This window comes from Suricata suricatta, chromosome X (assembly GCF_006229205.1).
Source record: "Suricata suricatta isolate VVHF042 chromosome X, meerkat_22Aug2017_6uvM2_HiC, whole genome shotgun sequence".
NCBI classification, from domain to species: Eukaryota; Metazoa; Chordata; class Mammalia; order Carnivora; family Herpestidae; genus Suricata; species Suricata suricatta.
In genome coordinates this window covers 51748825-51755241 of record NC_043717.1, presented here as the reverse complement: position 1 = coordinate 51755241, position 6417 = coordinate 51748825, and positions in this window count along the sequence as shown.

Here is a 6417-nt window from a genome sequence, read left to right as displayed (position 1 = left end):
GGAAAAAAAGTAAATTGAGAAACAAGATGTAAAATATGATTTAAATACAAAATAGCTGGGGCACCTGGGTGGCTCAGGTCATGATCTCACAGTTTGTGGTTTCGAGCCCCACATCAGGTTCTGTGCTGACAACTCAGAGCCTGGAGCCTGTTTCAGATTCTGTGTCTCACTCTCTCTCCACCCCTCCCTTGTTCTCACTCAGTCTCTCTCTGTCTCAAAAATAAATTTTTTTAATGTTTTATTTATTTTTGAGACAGAGAGAGACAGAGCATGAGAAGGGGAGGGGCAGAGAGAGAAGGAGACCCAGAACCGGAAGCAGGCTCCAGGCTCTGAGCTAGCTGTCAGCACAAAGCCCGACGTGGGGCTCGAACCCACGAACGTGAGATCTGACCTGAGCTGAAGTCGGAGGCTTAACCGACTGAGCCACCCAGGCGCCCCTCTCTGTCTCAAAAATAAATAAACATTGAAAGTTTTTTAAATAAATAAATAAATAAATACAAAATAGCAATCCCACTCTTGGTTATATACCCAGACGAATTAAGAGCAGGGACTTGAACAGGTATTTGTCCACTCGTGTTCATAGTAGCATTTATACACGGTAGCCAAGAGGTGGAAGCCACCCAAGTGTCCATCAATGAATAAATAAAGAAAATGTAGTTTATACACACAATGAAAATTGTTCAGCCTTAAAATGAAGGAAATTCTGACACATGCCACCACGTGGATGAGCTTTGAAGACATACTGCGTGAGATAAGCCAGCCATATTAGGACAAATATTGCATGATTCCACTTACATGAGGTACCTAGAGTAGTCAAAGTAGAATGTATTTTCCAGAGACTAAAGGAGAGGGAATGGGAAGTTATTATTTAATGGGTATAGAGTTTCAGTTGAGGAAGATGAAAAAGTTCTAGAAATGGATGGTGGTGATGGTTACACAACAGCATGAATGTACTTAATGCCACTGAAGTGTATGCTTTAAAAGAGTTAAAATGGTAAATTTTACTACAATAAAAAGCCATTTACCTGTATAAACACAGTTAAGTTCTAGCATCATCCCTCTGAAATAAATAGCAGCAGTTGAGAAAGAAAACAAAAACATGACGTGCCTAGCGCCACTTAAGAGTATGTATAACCCATGGTCCACCATACATGTGGTTAGTAATAGCACCTACATCTTAGAGTTGTGTGAATTAAATCAAATCAACCATATCAAATATATAGTTTTATCTTTGAAGCATAAGCAACATTCAGTAATTGTGAGCTATTAGTACTTGTATCTACTAACCAGGTTCTTCCCTTCATGGCTAGCACTGGAGATACACTGACATATTCTTTTCCTGCTCCATTTTTGCCTACATGGCATATAGACAACTTCCTTTCTAATAATACTTCATTTCTCCCAGGTAGATTACAATAGACTTCATTAGGTGATAGCATCCTTCAGTTAGATCATACTAACTCATTCTAAATCTAGTACAAATTGGAGCACCTGGGTGGCTCAGTTGGTTGAGAGCCCGCCTTCAGCTCAGGTGATAATCTCACAGTTTGCAAATTCGAGCCCCAGGTACAGTTCTGTGCTGACAGCTCAGAGCCTGGAGCGTACTTTGGATTCTGTCTCCCTTTCTCTGCCCCTCCCCCAGTTGCACTCTGTCTCTATCTGTCTCTCTCAAAAATAAAGATTAAAAAAATAAAATAAAGCTAAATCTAGTACAAATTGATATAAAAATATTTTAAGTTCTCAGTACCTAAATGGTCAAAGGACATACTTTATGAATATCTTATCGATTCATTTTTCGAATAGGGAATTCAGGGAAGTGTTCTCTACAGTGTCTTCCCTTAGAGTAGACCCCATACCACCCTACCCTCTCTACCTGGTCTTGGGCAGAACTAATTGCTCTGAGATTTGTATCCCTATAATACTGTATACATACTTCTACTATTGCATGTATTCTGTTTTATTATGGTGTATATAGCCTGTGAGCGTCTCAAAGATGAGAACTGAATTTTTATTTATTTTTCTGTCCCAGATCTTTAGCATGGTTTCAGGTACATAGTAAGCAGTCACTGTTTGCTGAATGACTGACTAATGACTTCAGTTTTGAACATGTTGAGTTTGAGGTACCAAAAAGGCACACAGTATCTTGCAAGTAGTTATAAACTTGGTTCTGAAACTCAGAGAGGTTGAGGGTAGAAATAAACATTCATGAGCTGTTCAGATGAGTCAGGCTGTGAGTACATTAAGGGATAAGTTTGCTGAAGGAAGGAAAGACAGACTAAGAGGAAATTCAGAATCATCCATTCTTATACTAAGAATGAAGCCTTAGGCCCATGTTCTCAAAGTCTGGACCTTCTGCATTACCTAGTGTGCTTATGTAAAAACAGAATCCCAGATCTACTTAATCCATTTCTTGGGTTAGAATCTAGGAATGTGAATTATAACAAGCTTCTCTGTTATGCTTATTAAGGCTTCACATGATTTTATGCACATTAATGTTTGAAAGAGCCTGCTTTAGAGAGTGAATATAGACAGGATCACCCGGAGGACTCCATTTGCCATATTTTCTATAATGAACATGTTTTATTTTATTTTACTATTTTATTTTATTTTTTTAAGATTTTATTTTTAGGTAATTTCTCCACCCAACATAGAGCTCAAAGCTCTAACTCCGAGATGAAGAGTCTTACGCTCCGCTGAGTGAGCCATCCAGGCACCCCTAAAGCATGTATCATTTTAAATGGAGAACATCTTTGAAAATATTGGATACTGATGTTTAGTGAACTCTCAGGTTCATAGTTCTTTTTACACCATATACCTTCACATTTGCCTTTTTTTAAAAGTGAAGCAGTTCCCTTCTTCCTGTTCCCACATTTGCCTAATCCTGTCTGGCTTTCAAATTCAAGTGACTAAAGGAAGAAAAGCTTAGTAAAGAGACTTAAGGTTGTTTTTTTTTTTTTAATCTACTAATTCTTTCTTGGTACCATTTCCCATTCCCCACAAAAATAACTAAAAAAGCATGCACTAATTCTCAATGTAAACTTTTTTTATATTAAGTTTCATGGAAGGTCAGTGCCATACTGCATATTTGTGGATTGTGGGGGCTGTAGCCCTGGGTTTCTCAAGACAGGGAGCCCCTAGAAAGCTGGAAACATTTGACCTTGATGCACATATTCCTTTGTCAAGGTGCTCCAACCAAAGATCACACAGAGATAGTAAACCACAAGGGTTATATTTCGTGTGAAGAGAAAAATAGGCATATAGAGGGATAGCTCCAAGAATGTCACTTCAGGGACCTGCAACCTTTCCCCAGTTCTCTCTGTCTGCCCAGTCAGCATTCCTACAGGAAGTAGGACTATCATCATGGATGACCTTAAGCCAAAGACTTTAAATGTTTTCTGTGTAAGATTTGTATGGTGATAGTCAACCTAGTTCTCTCTCTCTCCTCTCACCTGCATCTCTGTTCCCTACTACCACTAACTACCTTTTACAACTACTCTCTGCCTTATCTCCAAGTGAAATACCAATCCAGAGAGTTCCAAACTCCAACACAGAAATGAAACTTAAGCAGAGCAACGTCCATTCTGTTACTCAAGTCCAGGGCCCTTTTTGCCAATCCCAGAGACAGGCAGAGGCCATAGCTTTTGAGTTTATTTCCCCCCAAAGACTCAGAAACCAGACAGAGAAGACGGGCAAGGAGGCTTGGTCCACAGAGACAAGTGGGTGGGCAGACCAGTCAACTTAGTGCCAGTTGAAGATAGCTTAGCCTCACCTTAAACCCTTGTAATCAGTTCTGTCCCTATCCTTGAAACCTTCACAACTCTGGCCTTTGTATTATTATCCAGGCATCCAGAGTGATGTCTAAAAGAACACAGGAAACTGTAGTAACATGCAAACCAGATTTGCCTTTGGGGAATGCTCTCCTTGCTCTAGATTCCAGACTTCAATCTTTTCCATTTAACTTATATTTTATGAGTACTTATGTATGCCAGGTATTTTCTGAGACTTTGAGATAAGAAGTTGGGTAAGATTTAGGCCCTGTCCAGGAATGGTTCATAACTTGGTGGGAAACACAAAAATATGAGCAAATAATTACCAGATTATAAAGTACAAGTACCTGGGTGGCTCAGTCAGATAAGCGCCCAAGTCTTGATTTCAGCTCAGGTCATGATCTTGTCGCTTGTGGGTTTGATCCCCTCATGGGCCCTGTGCTCCCAATGCTGAGCCTGCTTTGGATTCTCCCTCTCTCTCTCTCTCTCTCTCTCTCTCTCTCTCTCTCTCTCTCTCTCTCTCTCTCTCTCTCTCTCTGCCTCTTCCCTGCTCGTGCTCTCTCTCTAAATAAATAAACTTAAAAAATAAAGTACAAGTACTAGAATAGAACTGCTATAGGACTACTGTTAGAAAAAAATCCTCAAGCCAGAATCCAATTTTTAGGTAAGATCCAATCTAACTCTGGTTGGTTTCCTGACCCAGTCCAGAGGAAAATGTTCAGGTGGAGTCTGTAAGCTCTTAAAGCTAATGCTGTGGGGCTGGGATGGAGGTGGTGGCAGTGAGGGGGTGGTGAGCTCCAAGGGATCAGCAGGTACCTCTGGTTACCTGTTGCTCCTGGGGGCCCTCAGGACTCTCCTTCAATTCCCTCTTCCAACACTAGTGCTGTTGGAAGATAAACTCAGACATATTAAAAATTTTGGAAGTTGGGGCACCTGGGGCGCCCAGTCAGGTAAGCATCCGACTCGTGGCTTCGGCTTGGGTCATGATTTCACAGTTCATGGGTTTGAGCCCCGCATGGGGAACCTGGTTGGGGTTCTCTCTGCCCTCTCCCTCTTTCTCTATCCTTCTCTCAAAATAAATAAATAAATTTAAAAATATTTTGGAAGTTTGAGCAAAAATCTATTCAAATTGGTCAGCAACAAACTGGAGGTGGTTGGGGCTGATAGCTGAAAGCGTAGTTGGTTGGTTGTAACTGATTGGCCTTAATGTTTGGATTTGGGAACCTTGAGGCATTCATAGGCTAAGATTTTGGTTTACTTATGTAGTCCACCATTGGCATTAGAGCTGTATGATGATCTCCTTATTTAATTTTACAACATACATGTAAATATTTATAAATGTATCTGTATTGTGCTAAACATGAGTGCATACTGATGTCTCCAGTTCTTATCCATTTCCATTTGGATCATTTTAGCCTCTTCCCTTTGCTTATCTGTACACTCCCACTCCCACAGTGAGATACCTGGCTCCCACAATCGTCATCTGGTTATTTAGTTGTTGAATTCCAGTATACATGTATAATGGTTTAGAATTATTAGCATGTAACTTCACAGGAAACAACTGTATTAACCAGAATGGAGTGCTTATGTATAGCCTCTTTTGCTTATAATCTTCCAGACATCACCCATTTACAAAAGTTCCTTAGGTTTGTACCTCTGCCCCTATCTATTTCAGCAAGGTTATTTCATACATTTATAATATATTTAGATTCTTTTTTCACATTCTACATTCTTACCTTGTATCCCTTGATCTTCTAAGTGATTTCTGTTTTAATGGCATACATTAACATTCACTCTTTGTGCTATAAAGTTCTCTAGGTTTTGAAAAATGTGTAATGTATCCACCATCACAGTATAATGGAGAATAGTTTCACTGGACTAAAATATTCCCCTGTACTTCACCCGTTCAACCCTCCTCCTCATCCCCAAATTCCTGGAAACCATTGATAGTTTTACTGAGTATCTAGTTTTGCCTCTCCTGGAATGTCACATAAATGGAATTATACAGTATGTAGTCCTTTCAGACTGGCTTGTTACACATAGAAATATATGTTTAAGATTCACGCATGCTTTTGAATGGCTCGATAGTTCATATCCTCTTATCACTCAATAGCACTTCATTGGATACAACACAGTTTGTTTATCCATTTGCTTAACTGGAAAACATCTTGGGGTACCTGGCTGGCTCAGTCAGAAGACCGTATGACTCTTGTTCTCGGGATTCTGAGTTCAAGCCCAACGTTGGGTGCCGAAATTACTAAAAAATAATAAACTTTAAAAAATCTTGGTTGGAGCACCTAGGTGGCTCAATTGGCTAAGCATCTGACTCTCAGTTTCAGCTCAGGTCATGATCTCACTGTTTGTGAGTTTGAACCCCACATTGGGCTCTGTGCTAACGATGTGGAGCCTGCTTGGGATTCTCTCTCTCCCTCTCTCTCTCTGCCCTCTCTCTCTTTTGAAATAAGTAAATAAACTTAAAAAAAATCTCGGGAGGTGCCTGGGTGGCTCAGTTGGTTAACCATCCAACTTCGGCTCAGGTCATGATCTCACAGTCCATGGGTTTGAACCCTGTGTCGGCTCAGTGCTGACAGCTCAGAGCCTAGAGTTTGCTCGGATTCTGTGTCTCCCTCTCTCCCTGCCCCCCCCCCCC